The sequence below is a fragment of the Dermochelys coriacea genome, chromosome 2, assembly GCF_009764565.3.
Source record: "Dermochelys coriacea isolate rDerCor1 chromosome 2, rDerCor1.pri.v4, whole genome shotgun sequence".
Classification (NCBI taxonomy): domain Eukaryota; kingdom Metazoa; phylum Chordata; order Testudines; family Dermochelyidae; genus Dermochelys; species Dermochelys coriacea.
Window position 1 is genome coordinate 73,888,848 of NC_050069.1, and position 22,903 is coordinate 73,911,750.

The 22,903-nt window shown below is 49.5% G+C and overlaps 1 protein-coding gene across 1 annotated transcript in view; it reads right to left on the minus strand.

The window, feature by feature from the left end:
• The window catches only part of SNTG1 (syntrophin gamma 1), a 578,088-nt gene extending 565,468 nt beyond the window's left edge, over positions 1 to 12,620 (minus strand). Inside the window, exon 1 of the mRNA XM_043507881.1 lies at positions 11,795 to 12,620. The gene's annotated coding sequence lies outside the window, so the exon portion shown is untranslated. The remainder of the gene's footprint in view (positions 1 to 11,794) is intronic.
• Between the last annotated feature and the right edge of the window lie 10,283 nt (positions 12,621 to 22,903).

Genomic DNA, 22,903 nt, shown 5'->3' on the forward strand with positions numbered 1-22,903 from the left:
GTGACGATTACCATGCTTGCCATGGTATGGCGTCTGCACAGGTAACTCAGGAAAAAAGGCACAAAATGATTATCTGCCCTTGCTTTCATGGAGGAAGGGACGGAAGGGGGGCCTGATAATATGTACCCAGAACCACCCGCGATAATGTTTTTAGCCCCATCAGGCACTGGGAGTTCTACCCAGAATTCAAATGGGCGGCGGAGACTGCGGGAACTGTGGTATAGCTACCCACAGTGCAATGCTCCGGAAGTCGATGGTTGCCTCGGTACTGTGGACACACTCCGCCGACTACATGCACTTAGAGCATTTGTGTGGGGACACACACACTAGACTGTATAAAAACGCTTTCTACAAAACCGACTTCTATAAATTCGACCTAATTCTGTAGTGTCGACAAGGCCTCAGTCCTGTTGCATACCTGAAAAGATTTCATAAGACAGGTACAATCTGACCAAATACCCTTTATTGTGATGCTGCATTTGGATGAGCTCATATTACTATAGCTCATTGCATTCATTAAAAAAAGATGCTGGCAGCTATGGTCATTTAATATTTGAGAATGATTTATAATATCTCAGAAAGCTGAAAGCCAAAATTTATATCCATTTGATATACAGTTTCCTTGAACAAGTTTACTGGAACTGAATTAATATTAAACTAACAGTAATTCACAAGTCAAAATCCTCCCCGCCTGCCCTCACAACAACATATACTCCATATTCCCCACCAAAAACAGTACTTCCATCCGTTTTTTAACAGCAGGCTCCTTCCCTTCAAATAGTCCTCCGTCCACCTCCCCCAGAAATTCAAAAATTCACTCTTCTTTTCCACCATATTCATACCCCTCCCTATGTCACAGCATAAAGAACACAAAAGCAAACTCATTCTACTCTCCCTCTTCTCCCACATAGACCACTTAAATGGTTCAAACCCATCCCCCATTGGTAGCTCCAGGCTCGGAGTCCTGTGATTGTTACCAAACCATGAAGAATTTATTGTGTAGCTGCATGTTTCCAGGTAATTCTATTTAGCTGGGAAGCTGTTATTTGATAGTAGACAGAGTAAATGAAAGGACAGATTTCACAGCAGCATTCATCCTTATCACTTTGTGTCATTAGAACACCTTATACATGCTTTCTATTTGATAACTGAAATTCAGGCATTAAGCATAAATATATGTTGATTTAACAAAGTAATCTATATTTTATAACACTTTCTAACAGCTTGTCATCTGTTAAATGTTCGTTACTAATGCCTTTTATAACATGCTTTATAATAAACCATTAAAGGCTGTAGCTGCATCTAGTAATCATGTCCCAAATATAAAGAAAGCTTTTATAAATGGGCTTCTTATTTAAAATGTTATCAGTTTAGCCTAGAGGGTTTTGGTAGGGATTAATAATTATTTTTCTCCTTTTGATAATGTGATCTATTACCTATAGGATGCACAGTTGAGGTGGAGCTCTGAAATTGCTAAGGTGGCAAGGGAGTGGAGATGTGCAAAGTACATGCTCGTCACAGGAGCATTTCTGTGTGCACGACATGGGCAGTTATACCCCATTGCAGGACTCACACGACAGCTACTCTGCAATGGCACCAACATGCACTCCTCTACTGGCACAGCTGCTGATAGGAGTATGTGCCCTATTCAGTTGAGAGCCTTGCCATGTTTCCTAGCCATCAGGCCTTGCCCCCATTGGGATCACAGTGCATCAGTAGGTTTGGGAACATATGCCAAGCATGCATTCAGTACTGTGTTACAATCCTTTCCTGCTGTTACTCGAAGGGAGACTTTCTATGACATTCTCTCCACTGTGGTGCAAAGTTGCAGTAGGGGGCAGGATTTGGCCTTTTATGTCTAAAGGATATAGTACCACCCATGAAAGAAACCTTGCATCAAAAGGCATTCTGATGTGGATCTAGGGTAGTGTACGACCCTTAGAGGAGCAGTTTGTTAAAAAGATAGCATCACTGGTGAAATCAGCCTCAGAAGGGTCTGTTCAGTTTAGGTATTAATTTTATTAATTTCTGTAGCCTACCAAAATTTCTCTTGTACTCCTTTTTCTGATAGACAAATTAAACTAAATTATTGTTTTGTGGACTTTGTAACTGTAAAGCTAATTTAGGGTCCAATCCTGAAAATACTTACTACTAGGTATAACACTTAGAACCATAAGGAAACTCATTAGATTTCATGGCAGTAAGCACTACCCCCAGTAGTAAGTGTATGCAGGATTTGTCCCCTTGTCCCCCAGTTCAGGAAAGCATCTCTATTTAGGAAAGCAGTTAAGCATGCACTTAAGTTTCACTGAAGTTAATAGAACTTAAGCATGAGCTTAACTGCTTTCATAATTGCTTTGTTTCTTAGACTTGAATTTTATAGTCAGTAGGCTGAAATATCAAAGCTGGTGAATTTGAATGAAAGTTATATGAATTGTAAAGTACTGCTGCAGAACATTTTAAGCTACTGAATCATAAAATTGGGCCATTTGGTGTGTTCTACGCATATATTTGTGTTCACATATACATGAAATAATTTTAAAATATTTTTTAAATCAGTGAATAATTTATTTGCCCAGTTCTAGTATAGTACTGTGCTATATTATAGGCGTTGACACAGTAAACCTGAATAATGTGACATTTTAGAACACTTTATGAAGACAGATCTTTCACTAAAAAGTCTCTGTGTTAATCCCATTCTCAACCAGCCACCAATTCCCCATAGCTCATTTTAATGGGATTTTCCTTTAGATGAATATTTTTTTGTATTCATCATGAAAATGAGTAAGGAGGACCACCTGAAGGCCTGATTCATAGGCACTGGATTAAGGCCAGCTGCCATATTTGCCTTTGTAACTAATGGTACTTGTCTATGAACCACGTACATTTAACTGTAAGCCACCTACTACAAACTACTGAAACTTTTGTATTTTCTTTCAAGTTGAGATTAAGCTGCACAACATGCTTGAAAGCTAGAAGGAATTTGTGTTCTTTATGTATAGGTAAGGAAGGTCCTTTCCCCCACAATTATGATTTTACCACTTAGAGGACAAATTGAGTGTTTGTGTAAGTGGCCAAAACTCCATTGAAATCAAGGTAGTATGGGCACTTTGGGCCTGATCCAATATTCATTGAAGTCAATAGAAGTCAACAGAAAGACAAGCCAGCATGCATTTTATGAATAGTTCATGCAAGATAGACTGCTGTTCATTTCATGGACACTGATATATGCTAGTGGCAGACTTGCCCCAAACCATTCATGCTCATTTCATTCCTTCCTATTTTCCAATGGCCTCTCTGCTTCCCACAAGCCTGTAGATGTTACTAAATCAATTGCCATTACTATGGCTACACAATGTGATGGACATACCATAAACAAAAAGTAATTATAAGTGTCTATCAGACTGAGGAGAAATATTACGTGTGGTTTCAAAGGGGATCAATAATGGACTTAGTATTATGTAATATCTATATTCACACTCTAGGAAGAGTTTTATACATTAATCATATTAGCAATGGTAGACATTACAGAATCAAATAGGAGAAAGATATCAATGGGATGATTTATTAATATAAATGCAGACAACAAATGAAGGGAGAGGTATAACACTAAGCAGAAATACAAAGATTATCTTGGAAAAGAGTAATGCAGAGAAGAATTTGGTGATGTTAGTGAGCAGTAAATTAGATATAAAGATCACAACACAATGTCACTGGAAAAAAATTAAACAGCTATAGTAAGAGGAATGTGAAAGAGCATGATGTTTAGGAACAGGGAGAAAAATGGGAATACCAAATTTATAGTATTAAGAGCTGAGCTTTATGCTATTCAAAATAAAAGACAATAATAACTGAGTTAGGCTCCAAAAATGTTAGAAGGATTAGAGAGATATTACGAGAATCTAAAGAAATGTAGTATTTAGAGCTTGGAAAAAATACAACAAACAGGGAATACGATCACGGGTTATGTGGAGATGAAAAGCAACATAAGATGGGTAGGGATTATTTAATGTGGCTGCGACAGGGTGATGAGTAAGGAGTGCTTAATCAGCCCCCTGCCACTCCAGGCCTAATCAAGGGGAATGGATTGGGGCTGTTGAATTGCCCTGTGCCTGCTTGCAAGGACAAACAGCTGCCAGCCTAATTAGCCAGGGGCTCTAAAAGGAAGGAGGACGGAAGCTAGGGGAGGAGAGGGAAAGAGAAAGACCAGACACACAGAGGGGTGGGGCGGGGCGGGGCAGAGCAGGACAGGACAGGGCCTGGACCTCTAGTCTGCTGCTGGCCAGGTCTGTTTCTGGCAAAGTTTGGCTGTGAAAAACCTGTACATGAATAGTACGGTGGTGGGAAACAGCTGTAAATAAAGAGCACTGGTGTTTGCATTGACCTGAGGCACCCCTGACTGATTTGGGAGAGAAGCAGGAGCAGAAACCAGAAGGGCCTAGCTTACACCTCGTGACAGTGGCAAAGGGGGAAATTTATTCCATAAGAAGGATTAGTGGCCCCAAATTAATGCAAGAGATTTAATTGAACCATTAGGAGAAAAAACTAACAATTGCACTAATGTGGTAACTTGCCAAGGGAGGTAGCTGAAGCCGCATCACTATAGATGTTTAAGAACACACGAGCTAAAAGATTAAAAACATTGGTGTAGAAAGAAATCCTCTATTTGTGGAGAGGTATGAACTCTATAACTCAGTGGTTCCCAAACTTGTTCCGCCGCTTGTACAGGTTTGTTTATCTGCCGCGTCCGCAGGTTTGCCTGATGGCAGCTCGCACTGGCCGCAGTTCGTTGCTCCAGGCCAATGGGAGCTGCTGGAAGTGGCTGCCAGTATGTCCCTCAGTGCCACGTCCAGAAGCCCCCATTGGCCTGGAGCAGTGAACCGCGACCACTGGGAGCCGCGATTGGCCGAACCTGCGGACGCAGCAGGTAAGCAAACCGGCCCAGCCCACCAGGGGCTTTCCCTGCACAAGCGACGGAAAAAGTTTGGGAACCACTGCTCTAACTCAATAAGGTCCTTTCCAACCCTAATTATTAGATGGACAATGAGAGGTGATAGTTCAAGTAAGCTTTCTGCACTGGGGTCATTTTGTGAATGTCACAATATTTAATAAAACGTTGCTTCTGCTGAAAAGGTAAGGGAATATTTATTTTCACAGCTACAACCAACACTGTTCCTTAGTTTGCCAGCAGGAGTATGGATACGGATTGTCTCCTCTAGGCAGCTGAACACGTCACATTCTTAGTACATCAATACTTTGATTCCTAAGAACCATATGATTCAAGTGTGCTTTTAAATCCACTTCTCAATGGTGCAAAGTCTAAAGGTAGCTTTGAAAAGAGTATGTCTCTTTATAATGTATGTCTGTGGACACTCTTTCCCTTCCCCCCCCCCCACATTCACCCCAGTGTTCTCAAAGTCATTCCATACAAGAACAATAAAACATAGAATCCGTAGTATTTTGACTACAGAGACACTCCAAAATGTATTCAAGATTTACTGGATTTTAAAGGGACACTGATTTTTACAAAGAAATACCTTTAGATTTCAATGGAGATTTCCCTGCACGGCTTGATGTAAGTTTTAATACTGGACAACAACTGATCTGCATTATAGTCAAACACTGTGAAGATTTATGTTGAAATCTAATAGCCAGTTACCGCAGTGCTGTTCAGAAGTCTACTCATGTAAATACAGCTCTAACATAAAATTAGGAGTGAGCACAGGAAGACAACTGTATCTGATGAAAACTGCATCTACATCCCCTCTACACTGGAGAATTGATATTTTCCCATCCTCTTTCACCTGAAGAACATTTGATTAACTTAGATCAGCTTTCTAAAGCTGTTCCTAGAGAATGCTATCTTTCTTTTACTACACAAAATCATATGAAGAGCTGGAAGTGAATTATCTTATGAGCATAATCCTAATTGTGTGACTACTTTAGTTTCAAAAAGAAGCCAAAGAAAATCAATGCCCGTTTGTGCTGCTGAAGCTTAACCATTTGATTCATTATTAACAGCTGCTAAAAAGTGCATCAAAATAGTGTGAGATTTGCATGACTTTTGCTAAGGTATGTAATGCTGTTGCACACAACTTTTTGGTGCTAATTACTTCAGAATATAAGAGAAGAAAATGAACAAAAACTGTATTTTAAGTTGAAGGGCACAACTGCAATGTTTTATTATAAAATAAAGTTGCAACAATTTTACAATAAACATATGAACCTTAAACATCCCAGAGGACTCAATATTATTCTAACTGAAATCACTGCAGGTTTTGCAATTGACTTCAACAGACACAGGACAAGACCCCCAAAATGAAGGAAAAAAATGTGAGTCAAGGGATTGTGACTGTCTTGCCTGGAATCTGTCATCTGAACAGAATCACTTTGATTGTGGAAAGGAAAAGGAAGCAAATATTATACAGTCATTTAGCTCCTGGTTATAGATAGGCATGCATTATTAAATAAGTTTAATATAACATCTGAAGGAAAAAATAATTAAGGGAACAGTCTCCCTATTTCTTAAGATAACAATAACTTTTCTCTGACATGGTCTTTACATACAATTCAATGTAAGTCGATTTAATTTTATCAACAATGTGACAGGAAATGTCCTTACAAATGGGAGGAACTTGGGTCAGCTGCAAAATGAAGACAGTTTGGATTAACTAGACTGTCCATTACTTGAAACAAAACATGTTGATGGTGACTGAGCAAAAACCAACAACAGGCCTATCTGAGGACCAATATTCTTCCTCCCCGGGCTCCTCAGAGCACTCCCAAAATGATCAGGGTCCATTAGCTTCTAAAAGGGCACAATCAAAATAAGCACCTCAACTCAAACCACATGGCTAAAATTTTCAGTTGCCTCACCTCTAATCCTGACCCAAACATTAAATCAAGAGTGTTACTAGCAGTATAAACTGAGCCAACAATCCATGGTCATTAAATCAACCACAAAATCCTGAGCTATCAAGACAGATTTTAAAAATCATCAAGTACTATCAGCCCCACTGCCCATACAGTACCATCCCAATGTCAATAGTCTTGTAGGGATTTTATAATGCAGTGGGGCAATTGGTATACTAAACACCAGTTACATTTTAGCTCCATCCCAAGACTTTCATAAAATGGGCATACTGTATTTGATTCACTTTTGGGGTGGAAGAGCTCTGGCATATGCTAGATGCAAGCGGCAGTGCAACCATAAACATCCCATCCATTTCTCCTTCTGTCCATGGTGTCCTGAATACCTGTTTGGAGTCAGCATTGGCAAAACTAGTCCACCAGTGTCATTTAACCAGGTTTGGGTTATTCTCATCTTTGAGCAAGTCATGGAAAGTAAACGTATTACTAACTACCATCTAAGCATTAATCAGCATACAGTGAATACTAGATTCTTGCCCAACACCATCGTACACATTGAGGACTAATTACAATGGAATACAACAACAATGGAATTGAGGCTCATCATCTTGACTCTGGGCTATGTCCTACCTTCTTTCCCTCTTACCAATGAGATTGAGGGACCTAAGCCCTTAAAACCAACCCTGCCCAAAACCCCCATCCCTGGGGTCTTTATAGTCTCAACATGCAACTGTGTTTTTCAGTTCTCTTGGTGACTATTGAAGGGGACACACCTGCTAGAGCTAAGTGACCAATTAAGGGCCTATATAGTTCGCCACAAACTACCCTCTCAAATGCAGACTTCCTAAAGACCAAGAAAGAGGTAGATCTGTTCAGACATTATAGTATAGCTTATGCATAATTAGGTTGAGTTGGTGCTGGGCCTTTAACCTCCCTGTTACTGAGGATGAAAAGCTGGGACAGACTCAAAGAATAGTGTGGAGGCAGTCCAATCTTGATTTAGCACTCATGCCACTGGATTATTGCCCCTTTAGTAGTTATATATAATATGCACTTCACACACAGACACATGCAATGTATTAATAGGCTGTTACCACCAGAACTCTCCACTGTATTTCCTGTATATTTTGGATAGTTCACATGCTTACAACCTATGTTTATTTTTTTTAATATTGTAAATAACGATAGCTTTCCCCCTTCCTCTTCTGATATGGGGTAGGGGTTAGCAAAAATAGCTGGCTCTGATGCCAGATTTTGCTGCCAACCCATATTGAGAAACTCAGGGAACATTTAAACAATGAATGTTGTCACCATGCTGTGACTAGAAACTGAGTGTGAGCGGTGCATGCCAATGCTGTAAACTGGGACTCAATCTTCCTACTCCTCTACCCTGTAATCTGAAGTGAAGACCCCTATTTACTAATTTTATCTCATTTGGAATTCCACTATATACTTTACCATTTCTTCCTCTTAAAAATGCATGAAGGCAGGAAACCCAACCATAACTGCTAGGAAGTGGCATTAAAAGAAGAATGCCAGTACTTTCCCAGTACTTGAAACATTAAAAGTAGTACTAAGTTATTAGCCTCTGGAAATTGTACATTCTGAGTGCTGCATGATTGAGGAAGACTGAGAACAAATCTATAAACGTAGTCTTTTGTTCATCAAAACATGAGCAGAAAAGAGTGACAGAGTTTATGAGTTGGATAACTATATGAACCTTTCTTGCTTGGCAATATGTTCACCTTCACTTATAGTTTATATCTATCCATGAAAGTAGTGTCTAATGAGCAAATAGCATTGCCGAACAAGCATAATAAAGTTAGGAAGGACTTGCAATGTTTGTTTGTGCCTCAGGCTTCCTGAATCAAATCACCATCTTCTACATTAAAGAGACTTGTATTATCCAAGAAGTATTAAAATAAAAATGTTAACTTTAAAGCTGAGCATAATATGCGTTACATTTTGGAAACTTGTAATTTAAAAGACATAAAGTAAGCTCAGCTACTGTACCAGTCTAATAAAACTTGTGGAAAAGTGTATGACTTTCATTCAGTACTTTAGCCTTCATAGTTAAAAATTATAAATGTTTATTACATATATATGGAAAGATGTTCAAGTGACTATCAAGCAAGTCAAGCAGAAAAGATAAAGGAGGTCTTTGATCAGTTCCTTAATATATTTCTTGTATGTGGTTAATACTTTAGTTACACTCTTGAATAGTTCAACTCCTAATATTAACCTTCCCCTTAGTTTTCAGTTTTATCAGAGAAAATAACTGAATAATTTTCTCTGTCATACTAAATGAAAATTTGTTTTAAGCCATGCAGGAGAATAATTCTTCTGAATCGTATAGCTAAAAAAGTGAAGGGATAAACAGTAACACTTTATTTAATTCAGTGAAGAGGACATCTCATTAGATTACCTCATAGTAATCATAAAACACACTGCAAAAGCCAAATGACCAATCATTAAATGGTGTTTTTTTCTTCTTCCCCAGGCAAATACAGATTAAGTGAAGTTAATGAATTCACTTTATGGAATTAAGTTAAATTGCATGACTTAAAGGAAGAGAAACAAAGCACCATGTAGCTTGCATCTAAGGTGGCATAGCTGACGTGATTTCTGGAAAATCATTTATTTATATAATCAGCCATTAGCCATCATTTATGTTCACTGTGGAAGGGACCACGGTAATATATCCTAAATGAACTCCAGCTCAATGCACGTGTCAGTGTTTTACAATTTCTCTGGCACATGCTTAGTGAAAGCCTGCCACTCTGCAACAGAGGAGGGAATTACTACTGTAAACCCACCGGTATACTTCACAAGAAATATATTGGATTCACACACAGAGAGTGGAATCTGACTATTTCAATTAAAAGAAAGGCTAGCTAGTTACAGTAGCTAACAATAGTTCTAGCAGTCGTATTGCACACTTCACAGTACCTTGGGCATGTCAGAGGTCTAAACCATATTAGAGCTCGTCTGAAAGTATATTCAAACAGATGACATTCATCTCAGATTATTTATCCCAGACATACTGTATGCAAATCATCCACCAACATGCGAAAGGCTTATTTCATCCTTTTGCTGTAAACTGCTGGGTTTAGTCATGTGTTCAGTGTATAACCACTTTTTTATCCTATTATGTTAATGTTCCTCATATGTGAAAAGTGTCGGTAGCTCCATATAAAATGATCTCTCTTCTAAACCCTCAGAGTTGACAAGTGCTGGCAAATCAAAGTGCAGTAACCTGGAAAGGTTTGGGATTTTTTGTATCCATCTCCATTTACTGGAGACTTCTGTTCAGAAAATGAGACCAAAAAGCATAAAAATCAACAATTATTTCATACCCATTTACTTTTCTATAAAAGCAAATCCCTCCATGTTACTTGCAACTGGTACATAGTATTATTTATGTTGTAATGGTGAAGAAAGTTCACTCCTCTAAGTAAATACACCATCCACCCTTCCTCCCCCCGTCCTCCCCCCTACCTATCCCCACTACCACTACTGTAATTCACGTGCTCATTGGAACTGATCACGCTCTAAGCAAAATGTCAGTGCTTGGCTGTAAATCTGTGTAAATGCTTTTTCTCTGTGAAACCTTCATGTTAAAGCAGGATGCTCATCAAGGTCACTGTAAAAGATTATGGTTTTCAGTCTGGCAGAGAAGATGCTAAGAAAATCAATAAACACAAACACAATTAAACATGCTTTGAAGTCTGCTGTTTGCCAGTTCTGTGTGGAATCACACCTTTAGCTCCTGAATTTCAGAGATGTATGGGAGGTAGATATGGTGAGGCAGGTTGGCTAGCTTATGCACTAGCTATGCAGAAAGGTGAATAGGAAATCTGGCGTTTTGCAGTGTGGCAGATTAGTTTTGAGCAAACTAGCTTCAGCTGATTTTTTAGGAAGAGATTACAGTTTCCTGGGCTTGCTGCCTCCTAAGTGGAGTTTTGCCATGGTCTTCCATGGGAGCAGGACTGGCCACCTCACCTACTACACCTTTTATGTATGTCCTGTTAAACTGAAACCATACCAGACTCAACTTTTGTTTTGTGACAAATGTCAGTTACCAAAAGAAGATCAATAAATGTACATACATTAAAAAGGACAGGAAAACAAAACCCACACAGAGAAGGAGCATCCGAGAAAAACAAAATTACCAAATGACATGGGTAAAAGTTAAAAGGTATGCAAATCAAATTCAATCACTATCTTGCGTTGTATAAACGCCTGAGAGACACACAGGGCTGTCCTACAAGAGCTGTTGCTAAAATGCACTCCGTTAAGAGACTCTCAATATTTACAAAAAGAAAAGGAGTACTTGTGGCACCTTAGAGACTAACAAATTTATTAGAGCATAAGCTTTCGTGAGCTACAGCTCACTTCATCGGATGCATCCGATGAAGTGAGCTGTAGCTCACGAAAGCTTATGCTCTAATAAATTTGTTAGTCTCTAAGGTGCCACAAGTACTCCTTTTCTTTTTGCAAATACAGACTAACACGGCTGCTACTCTGAAACTCTCAATATTTAGTTACACATGAACACAGAGAAAAAAAAACATTTAATATGTTAATAAAAATATAAGGCATCATTTCCATTTGCTGTAGTTGCACAAGTGGCCACCACGCTATTTCTTTAAGATTGTTCTTGCAAAGCTATGGCACATAGATGCTGTAAAAGGGATGTTTACAATGCACTTCAACAGAGTTGGACCAATGCTGGGCTGCAACAGAGAGCCTTTCTCACTATCACAAACCTTTCAAATAAAGAGACCTCGAAATCTAAACCTGCAGATGACTCCACTTTTGCCCGTCCTCCCTCCAGACAAGGAGTTTCAAACCAACAGCTGCAAACGGATTAAGGTAATACGTTTACAAACAACGGCAATCAGGATTGTAAGCAGTGATTTACTTGCCAATATGCTAGCGTTAGGCGATCTGCTCTCCGTTGCAGAAACGTTGCAGAGCTTGTACTCTTCGGATCTCCTCTCAAAGCTCTGTCTGGAGTATTTCCAAACCACTCGGGCACATCTCCACGGTTATTCGGCGTAATACAGAAAATCTCTCACCTGGCCCCCGAACTCAGTGCCCATGATTTAAATCAAAGCCTCCGGAAAGTTACACTCTTATTTGTGTTAAAAAAAAATAATTAAAATCGGATTGAAGTCGCTGGTGAGATCTCAAACTCCGGAGCGGAATGACGCCACCGTCCCTGTTTGCGTTTGCATGGAGGGGGGGTTACTTGCCGTCCACCCAAAACAATAAATAAATAAATAAATAAATCAGAGGGGAGGCGGGGGAGCGAGAGATTAGGGAGCGCCGCCCTTTTAGCAGCGGAGAGAGGCAAGCCGGTGTACAGGCACCTGCAGCAGCGCTGTGTCCCAGTGCCGGCTGGGTCCAGAGGCGCTGTCCATCCCTGCTGGTGTTGAGCGGAGACGCTGCCAGCCCCCGCCAGCCCCCAGAGCTGCCCACCTCCCTTCCAACCCACCAGCTTGCTTCCTGCTTGTCTCGCCCCAGCGGCTTCCCCTTTTCGTCGGCTCCCGCTAGGATTCGCCGCTCGGGGTTTAGCTGGGGTTTTATCTGCAGCGCATTCTCCGCTGGTGGAGCTCGGGAGAAAATCCAGCGATGCTCAGGTCCCTGGCCAGGTCCTCCTGTGCTAATCAGACCCCACCAGAGAGCGAGAGCGAGATGGCGATTAGGCGGACTCAACGCGTGAAGCAGGAAACTTACACCGCGCCTTTGCAAAGTCCAGCGTGTGATTTAGGAGAGAGGAAGCAGGGCTCTGTCCGGAACCTGTGGGGGTATCACATGGGAGCAGCACCCTGCATGGTGGAATGCAGCTTGAGGACAGGGATCGCGGTCCTACATTCAGACCCGGCTGGGAGAGGCGGCTTCTCAGTTCCCTTAAAGAAAAGGAGGACTTGTGCCACCTTAGAGACTAACAAATTTATTTGAGCATAAGCTTTCGTGAGCTACAGCTCACTTCATCGGATGCATTTGGTGGGATGCATCAATTCCCTTAGAGCCCCCGAAAGGAAATCACCTGTGATTAGGAGAAGTTGATGCTGCTCGGGAGAGCTCTTTAAAAGGGGGGGGGGGAGGCAAAGCTGGGTCCCTAGAGGGAGAAAGTGGATCCTGCAATATCCTGTCAGTTTGGGGCCCCAGAAGCTCACGTTACACTGACTAAAGGGAGTCCAAATCCAGGCATTCCTATTATTTCAAAACAACCCTGGTCCCCACCTATCCCAGTGCAACAGCGCCTCAAGAATTTGCAACCTTCACCTGGATGCTAAGAGAACCAGCCAATCTGGGGGCTCTACTCCCCAAAAATACTATGTACTTTGTATAAGTACAAAGTTTGCCACGGGGATAGAGAATAAATGTGGCTTCTCTATTGTACTACCCATTCCTGACCTACCCTACCTAAATCTGTATCAGGGACATCAGTGCTTCCCACATGAACCATAAAACCTTGCAACTGACTATTAACAGGTCCTGGTTTTGCCCTGGAACCTCCACATTCTATTGTCTAAACAGAGAATTCATTTAGCGTCTCCTGTTGTACTTTAAAACTCCACATAGATGTGTCCGAAAGCCAAAATACCACACAAATTTAGATCCCACATCTGGAGCTTGCCAAAGTTTCACCAAACACTCAGAACTTGTACCCTGAAAACAGAGCAAAAGGTATTACTTCTACTTTTTCATCAAAAATCCGGTCCTCAGAAAATCTTGTAAGGGCAGATATTTTAATTTTGGCACATGCATGGTGCTAGAAATGGCTAATTTAGGCTTGTAAACGCCATTTTACATCTCCACTCTTACTATACGTCATGAAATGCAATGTTTCCCCATTGTACAGCTTGTCGTGTATTTATTTCTTGGCAGATGGAAAGCATAATACATCAAGTTCTATATTCAGCAAACGTTATGTAGGGCTTTTTAATAGATTCATTTAAAGCTACAGAGACATTTTTAATGTTAAATGAAACGTTATAGTCTTCACCCAGTTTCTTGTCAATTAAATCATGTAATCTAGAAACCCCTGACTATTTTCTAATTTGGACTCTGGTACTTTGATTTTGTTGTCGTTCCATCTGCTAAGGAAATACCATCCTGATTACTACTACTCTTGACAGGAAATAGATAAACAGACATCCATATTTCATTATTTGCATGGCTGATCATTTATGGAACATCGCAGATCCGAGGTTTGTCTCCAGCTTTTATCACTAACATTTAAAAAACATATTCCTAACTTGTTGCAGTTTCACTGGTTAAACTTATTTACAGCTTTCTATAGAATTGTGAGGGATGAATGGGGGGATAGGGGGCAGTGTTGGTGCATCATGATACATTTGGGCCTGGATTCTGTAGATTAGGGGAGCTGCACATGTACTAAAGTTTAGGTAATAAAACCGGGGGGGATGCAAACAGAAATAAACTGGTGCAAAATTAGAGTTTGTGCAGCTTTATACTAGGATTTGTTGGGGACAGGGAGGGGACGTTTGTTTTAGGGAGTGGGGAAGGAATAGTAGAATGGTAGAATAGTAGAATCAAGCTTGTTCTGTATTTTAGGGTTGTGGCCAAAATTTGGCAAGATCCAGATCCAGGTTTTTAATGTAGTGGAGCATTGGCTTCCCAGGTCTTTCCCGTGCAACAAGAGCAGCTAAACGTGTTCCCTGGGAGTAATCTACACATCGGAGGGCCAAATCATGGCATGATCTGGAAGGATCCCAAGTGCCCTATCTGCGTATTTGCTGCGTCTGTTATCTGTTGCGTCAGGATGCGGCCCTGTCGAGACTATTGTTGGTACAGGAAGAGTGCCTACACTTGTTCTATATTAACGGGGTAGAAATGCTGGAGGCACATTTGCTGGATCTAACAAGATCCAAGTGTTTCAGAGTAGCAGCCGTGTTAGTCTGTATTCGCAAAAAGAAAAGGAGTACTTGTGGCACCTTAGAGACTAACAAATTTATTAGAGCATAAGCTTTCGTGAGCTACAGCTCACTTCATCGGATGCATTTGGTGGAAAAAACAGAGGAGAGATTTATATACACACGCACAGAGAACATGAAACAATGGGTTTATCATACACACTGTAAGGAGAGTGATCACTTAAGATAAGCCATCACCAACAGCAGGGGGGGAAAAGGAGGAAAACCTTTCATGGTGACAAGCAGGTAGGCTAATTCCAGCAGTTAACAAGAATATCAGAGGAACAGTGGGGGGTGGGGTGGGAGGGAGAAATACCATGAGGAAATAGTTTTACTTTGTGTAATGACTCATCCATTCCCAGTCTCTATTCAAGCCTAAGATAATTGTATCCAGTTTGCAAATTAATTCCAATTCAGCAGTCTCTCCTTGGAGTCTGTTTTTGAAGCTTTTTTGTTGAAGTATAGCCACTCTTAGGTCTGTGATCGAGTGACCAGAGAGATTGAAGTGTTCTCCAACTGGTTTTTGAATGTTATAATTCTTGACGTCTGATTTGTGTCCATTCATTCTTTTACGTAGAGACTGTCCAGTTTGGCCAATGTACATGGCAGAGGGGCATTGCTGGCACATGATGGCATATATCACATTGGTAGATGCGCAGGTGAACGAGCCTCTGATAGTGTGGCTGATGTGATTAGGCCCTATGATGGTATCCCCTGAATAGATATGTGGACAGAGTTGGCAACGGGCTTTGTTGCAAGGATAGGTTCCTGGGTTAGTGGTTCTGTTGTGTGGTGTGTGGTTGCTGGTGAGTATTTGCTTCAGATTGGGGGGCTGTCTGTAAGCAAGGACTGGTCTGTCTCCCAAGATCTGAGAGAGCGATGGCTCGTCCTTCAGGATAGGTTGTAGATCCTTGATGATGCGTTGGAGAGGTTTTAGTTGGGGGCTGAAGGTGATGGCTAGTGGCGTTCTGTTGTTTTCTTTGTTGGGCCTGTCCTGTAGTAGGTGACTTCTGGGTACTCTTCTGGCTCTGTCAATCTGTTTCTTCACTTCAGCAGGTGGGTATTGTAGTTGTAGGAATGCATGATAGAGATCTTGTAGGTGTTTGTCTCTGTCTGAGGGGTTGGAGCAAATGCGGTTATATCGTAGCGCTTGGCTGTAGACAATGGATCGAGTGGTATGATCTTGATGAAAGCTAGAGGCATGTAGGTAGGAATAGCGGTCAGTAGGTTTCCGATATAGGGTGGTGTTTATGTGACCATCGCTTATTAGCACCGTAGTGTCCAGGAAGTGGATCTCTTGTGTGGACTGGTCCAGGCTGAGGTTGATGGTGGGATGGAAATTGTTGAAATCATGGTGGAATTCCTCAAGAGCTTCTTTTCCATGGGTCCAGATGATGAAGATGTCATCAATGTAGCGTATCAAACTGGATACAATTAATTTAGGCTTGAATAGAGACTGGGAATGGATGAGTCATTACACAAAGTAAAACTATTTCCCCATGGTATTTCTCCCTCCCACCCCACCCCCCACTGTTCCTCTGATATTCTTGTTAACTGCTGGAATTAGCCTACCTGCTTGTCACCATGAAAGGTTTTCCTCCTTTCCCCCCCCCCCCCCCCCGCTGTTGGTGATGGCTTATCTTAAGTGATCACTCTCCTTACAGTGTGTATGATAAACCCATTGTTTCATGTTCTCTGTGCGTGTGTATATAAATCTCTCCTCTGTTTTTTCCACCAAATGCATCCGATGAAGTGAGCTGTAGCTCACGAAAGCTTATGCTCTAATAAATTTGTTAGTCTCTAAGGTGCCACAAGTACTCCTTTTCTTTTTAAGATCCAAGTGGTGGATCCGGGATTTTGCAGGGCTGTTGTGCCGGGATGCCTCAGAGTGCCTGGGTGGGTGTGAAGTAGGAGAAATTATGCAGAGGAATTTGAGGGTCTGGAGCCAAAAATGGTAGGATCTGGTAGAATCCTGCCTTTCCCGAGAGCGCCTTTAACGGCTCAGTAAAAGTGAGAATAAATCAGTGACAAACCGTTCGCTTCCCAGGATACCCGCCTTTTCCTCTCCTTCTAGTTTGTAGATATAGGAGACTGCATTTCTAGAGGGAGGAGGGGAATCGAGGGGAACATAAGAACGGCCAGACTGGGTCAGACCAAAGGTCCACCCAGTCCAGTGTCCTGTCTGTGGACAGTGGCCAATGCCAGGTGCCCCAGAGGGAGTGAACCGAACAGGTAATGATCTAGTGATGTCTCTCCCGCCGTCCATCTCCACCCTCTGACAAACAGAGGCTAGGTGCACAGACCCTTGGAGAAGTGAGGGGCAGAATGGAGCAGACGCCCACACATTCCTGGACAAAGCAATGGTCTTAGTGCTGACTGAAGCCGGGTCCCCGCTGGGCAAGTTGCATCTTTAAAGACGCTGCTCTAGGGGGACCCCATGTAGACAATGCATTACATTGCCCCCATGTATATTGCCGATTGCTCGCCTCTCCTGCCCTAGCTCGGAGCTAGGAAATCGCTCCGGTGCCGGGCTCACCAAAGAGGGGCTGGGAGAGAGCGAGCTCTTACGGTGAGGGGTGCTGGTGAACACACCCCACGCGGTGGGAGGCGCTCGTAGCAGGGATTGGCTCGCTGTGCTGCTCAGGGAAGGAGGCAGCCGCTCCCGCGCCACCGGCGGCGGCGCACCCGGGTGCAGGGAATACACGGGCACTCGGTAAAGTCTCCCCACCCGCATCCAGCCCCGCGCTCCCCTTGCGCGGCGGGGCGGGCCGGAGGCTGGGCCGCGAACCCGCGCGCTGATCGCGAGCGGCTCGCCCCCGTGTCACACAGCGGGGCGCTCCCCGCGCGCGGCTTGCGCGCGCCCTTTCCCGCTGGGTGCCCAGGAGAGGCCGGGGCCGGGCCGGGGGCGGGGCCCTCCCGTTCCCCGCTTCAGGGCACCGGCGTCTGGCTGGGAGCCACCTACCCAGCCGTCGGGCCCGGTTGCGGCGCCTCTGTCCGCCTCAGCCCCTTTGCTCCCTGCTAAGAAGGCGCTGCGGCAGCCGCGCTGCCTTCCAGCGGGACGGCGTTTCCGCCAGACACGCCGCCGCGCAGGGGAGCGACTTTTAAAGCAGGTGGAAACGGCGCGTCGCAGCCGTGCTTCGTCCTGCTCTGGGGCGGCCGCGCACTCAGCCCCTGGTTTTAGGCTCGCCGCTAGGAGATCCCCGTGCCGCCTTTCCCTGCGTGCAGCCCACGCGCTGCGGGACCAGGCCATCTTTACATGCCTCCTTCCAGCCGCGGCCGCCGTGTGCCGCGCCACAGCCAGGAAAATCTCGCCTCTTCCCGTGGCAACAGTTTAAAGCAGTCGATGAAATGAACCCTCTCGGGCTGGGTTTGGGGCGACAGGCTCAGGGGTTGCGGGAGGTGGGTGGGGTTTTACTGAGAACTTCAGGCACTCCGCGTCCTGGCCCAGGCGGCCTCTCCCGCCCCCCCCCCCTCATTGCCCTGGCCCAGGCTGCCTCTCCCGCCCCCCCTCATTGCCCTGGCCCAGGCTGCCTCTCCCGCCCCCCCCCCTCATTGCCCTGGCCCAGGCGGCCTCTCCCGCCCCCCCCCTCATTGCCCTGGCCCAGGCGGCCTCTCCCGCCCCCCCCCTCATTGCCCTGGCCCAGGCTGCCTCTCCCGCCCCCCCCCTCATTGCCCTGGCCCAGGCTGCCTCTCCCGCCCCCCCTCCTCATTGCCCTGGCCCAGGCTACCTCTCCTGCCCCCCCCCATTGCCCTGGCCCAGGCTGCCTCCTGCCCCCCCTCCTCATTGCCCTGGCCCAGGCTGCCTCTCCTGCCCCCCCTCCTCATTGCCCTGGCCCAGGCTGCCTCTCCTGCCCCCCCCCTCATTGCCCTGGCCCAGGCTGCCTCCTGCCCCCCCCCTCATTGCCCTGGCCCAGGCGGCCTCTCCCGCCCCCCCCCCTCATTGCCCTGGCCCAGGCGGCCTCTCCCGCCCCCCCCCTCATTGCCCTGGCCCAGGCTGCCTCTCCCGCCCCCCCCTCATTGCCCTGGCCCAGGCTGCCTCTCCCGCCCCCCCCTCCTCATTGCCCTGGCCCAGGCTACCTCTCCTGCCCCCCCCCTCATTGCCCTGGCCCAGGCTGCCTCCTGCCCCCCCTCCTCATTGCCCTGGCCCAGGCTGCCTCTCCTGCCCCCCCTCCTCATTGCCCTGGCCCAGGCTGCCTCTCCTGCCCCCCCCCTCATTGCCCTGGCCCAGGTTGCCTCTCCTGCCCCCCCTCCTCATTGCCCTGGCCCAGGCTGCCTCCCGCCCCCCCCCTCCTCATTGCCCTGGCCCAGGCTGCCTCCCGCCCCCCCCTCCTCATTGCCCTGGACCAGGCTGCCTCTCCCGCCCCCCCCTCCTCATTGCCCTGGCCCAGGCTGCCTCTCCCGCCCCCCCCTCATTGCCCTGGCCCAGGCTGCCTCTCCCACCCCCCCCTCCTCATTGCCCTGGCCCAGGCTGCCTCTCCCGCCCCCCCCTCCTCATTGCCCTGGCTCAGGCTGCCTCTCCCGCCCCCCCTCCTCATTGCCCTGGCTCAGGCTGCCTCTCCCGCCCCCCCCTCCTCATTGCCCTGGCCCAGGCTGCCTCCTGCCCCCCCCTCCTCATTGCCCTGGCCCAGGCTGCCTCCTGCCCCCCCTCCTCATTGCCCTGGCCCAGGCTGCCTCTCCGCCCCCCCCCTCATTGCCCTGGCCCAGGCTGCCTCTCCCGCCCCCCCTCCTCATTGCCCTGGCCCAGGCTGCCTCTCCCCCGCCCCCCCTCCTCATTGCCCTGGCTCAGGCTGCCTCTCCCGCCCCCCCTCCTCATTGCCCTGGCTCAGGCTGCCTCTCCCGCCCCCCCCTCCTCATTGCCCTGGCCCAGGCTGCCTCCTGCCCCCCCCCCTCCTCATTGCCCTGGCCCAGGCTGCCTCCTGCCCCCCTCCTCATTGCCCTGGCCCAGGCTGCCTCTCCCCCCCCCCCATTGCCCTGGCCCAGGCTGCCTCTCCCGCCCCCCCCTCATTGCCCTGGCCCAGGCTGCCTCTCCCGCCCCCCCCTCATTGCCCTGGCCCAGGCTGCCTCTCCCGCCCCCCCTCCTCATTGCCCTGGCCCAGGCGGCCTCTCCCGCCCCCCCCCTCATTGCCCTGGCCCAGGCGGCCTCCTCCCGCCCCCCCCCTCATTGCCCTGGCCCATGCTGCCTCTCCCGCCCCCCCCCTCATTGCCCTGGCCCAGGCTGCCTCTCCCGCCCCCCCTCCTCATTGCCCTGGCCCAGGCTACCTCTCCTGCCCCCCCCCCTCATTGCCCTGGCCCAGGCTGCCTCCTGCCCCCCCTCCTCATTGCCCTGGCCCAGGCTGCCTCTCCTGCCCCCCCTCCTCATTGCCCTGGCCCAGGCTGCCTCTCCTGCCCCCCCCTCATTGCCCTGGCCCAGGTTGCCTCTCCTGCCCCCCCTCCTCATTGCCCTGGCCCAGGCTGCCTCCCGCCCCCCCCTCCTCATTGCCCTGGCCCAGGCTGCCTCCCGCCCCCCCCTCCTCATTGCCCTGGACCAGGCTGCCTCTCCCGCCCCCCCCCTCCTCATTGCCCTGGCCCAGGCTGCCTCTCCCGCCCCCCCTCCTCATTGCCCTGGCCCAGGCTGCCTCTCCTGCCCCCCCCCCTCATTGCCCTGGCCCAGGCTGCCTCTCCTGCCCCCCCTCCTCATTGCCCTGGCCCAGGCTGCCTCCTGCCCCCCCCTCTCATTGCCCTGGCCCAGGCTGCCTCTCCCGCCCCCCCCTCATTGCCCTGGCCCAGGCTGCCTCTCCCGCCCCCCCCTCCTCATTGCCCTGGCCCAGGCTGCCTCTCCCGCCCCCCCTCCTCATTGCCCTGGCTCAGGCTGCCTCTCCCGCCCCCCCTCCTCATTGCCCTGGCTCAGGCTGCCTCTCCCGCCCCCCCCTCCTCATTGCCCTGGCCCAGGCTGCCTCCTGCCCCCCCCTCCTCATTGCCCTGGCCCAGGCTGCCTCCTGCCCCCCCTCCTCATTGCCCTGGCCCAGGCTGCCTCTCCTGCCCCCCCCTCCCCATTGCCCTGGCCCAGGCTGCCTCTCCCGCCCCCCCCCTCATTGCCCTGGCCCAGGCTGCCTCTCCCGCCCCCCCCCTCCTCATTGCCCTGGCCCAGGCTGCCTCTCCCGCCCCCCCTCCTCATTGCCCTGGCTCAGGCTGCCTCTCCCGCCCCCCCTCCTCATTGCCCTGGCTCAGGCTGCCTCTCCCGCCCCCCCCTCCTCATTGCCCTGGCCCAGGCTGCCTCCTGCCCCCCCCCCTCCTCATTGCCCTGGCCCAGGCTGCCTCCTGCCCCCCCTCCTCATTGCCCTGGCCCAGGCTGCCTCTCCCGCCCCCCCCCATTGCCCTGGCCCAGGCTGCCTCTCCCGCCCCCCCCCTCATTGCCCTGGCCCAGGCTGCCTCCCGCCCCCCCCCCTCATTGCCCTGGCCCAGGCTGCCTCTCCCGCCCCCCCCCTCATTGCCCTGGCCCAGGCTGCCTCTCCCGCCCCCCCCCTCCTCATTGCCCTGGCCCAGGCTGCCTCTCCCGCCCCCCCCCCTCATTGCCCTGGCCCCGGCGGCCTCTCCCGCCCCCCCCCCCCTCATTGCCCTGGCCCAGGCTGCCTCCTGCCCCCGCTCCTCATTGCCCTGGCCCAGGCTGCCTCTCCCGCCCCCCCCCCTCATTGCCCTGGCCCAGGCTGCCTCTCCCGCCCCCCCCTCCTCATTGTCCTGGCCCAGGCTGCCTCTCCCGCCCCCCCCCCCTCATTGCCCTGGCCCAGGCTGCCTCTCCCGCCCCCCCCCCTCATTGCCCTGCCCAGGCTGCCTTCCCGCCCCCCTCCTCATTGCCCTGGCCCAGGCTGCCTCTCCCGCCCCCCCTCCTCATTGCCCTGGCCCAGGCTGCCTCCTGCCCCCCTCTCCTCATTGCCCTGTCCCAGGCTGCCTCTCCTGCCCCCCCTCCTCATTGCCCTGGCCCAGGCTGCCTCTCCTGCCCCCCCCCTCATTGCCCTGGCCCAGGCTGCCTCCTGCCCCCCCCCTCATTGCCCTGGCCCAGGCTGCCTCTCCTGCCCCCCCCCTCATTGCCCTGGCCCAGGCTGCCTCCTGCCCCCCCTCCTCATTGCCCTGGCCCAGGCTGCCTCTCCTGCCCCCCCTCCTCATTGCCCTGGCCCAGGCTGCCTCTCCTGCCCCCCCCCCTCATTGCCCTGGCCCAGGCTGCCTCTCCTGCCCCCCCTCCTCATTGCCCTGGCCCAGGCTGCCTCCCGCCCCCCCCTCCTCATTGCCCTGGCCCAGGCTGCCTCCCGCCCCCCCCTCCTCATTGCCCTGGACCAGGCTGCCTCTCCCGCCCCCCCCTCCTCATTGCCCTGGACCAGGCTGCCTCTCCCGCCCCCCCTCCTCATTGCCCTGGCCCAGGCTGCCTCTCCTGCCCCCCCCCTCATTGCCCTGGCCCAGGCTGCCTCTCCTGCCCCCCCTCCTCATTGCCCTGGCCCAGGCTGCCTCCTGCCCCCCCTCCTCATTGCCCTGGCCCAGGCTGCCTCCTGCCCCCCCTCCTCATTGCCCTGGCCCAGGCTGCCTCCTGCCCCCCCTCCTCATTGCCCTGGCCCAGGCTGCCTCTCCCGCCCCCCCCTCATTGCCCTGGCCCAGGCTGCCTCTCCCGCCCCCCCCTCCTCATTGCCCTGGCCCAGGCTGCCTCTCCCGCCCCCCCCTCCTCATTGCCCTGGCTCAGGCTGCCTCTCCCGCCCCCCCTCCTCATTGCCCTGGCTCAGGCTGCCTCTCCCGCCCCCCCCCTCCTCATTGCCCTGGCCCAGGCTGCCTCCTGCCCCCCCCTCCTCATTGCCCTGGCCCAGGCTGCCTCCTGCCCCCCCTCCTCATTGCCCTGGCCCAGGCTGCCTCTCCCGCCCCCCCCCTCCTCATTGCCTTGGCCCAGGCTGCCTCTCCCGCCCCCCCTCCTCATTGCCCTGGCTCAGGCTGCCTCTCCCGCCCCCCCTCCTCATTGCCCTGGCTCAGGCTGCCTCTCCCGCTCCCCCCCTCCTCATTGCCCTGGCCCAGGCTGCCTCCTGCCCCCCCTCCTCATTGCCCTGGCCCAGGCTGCCTCCTGCCCCCCC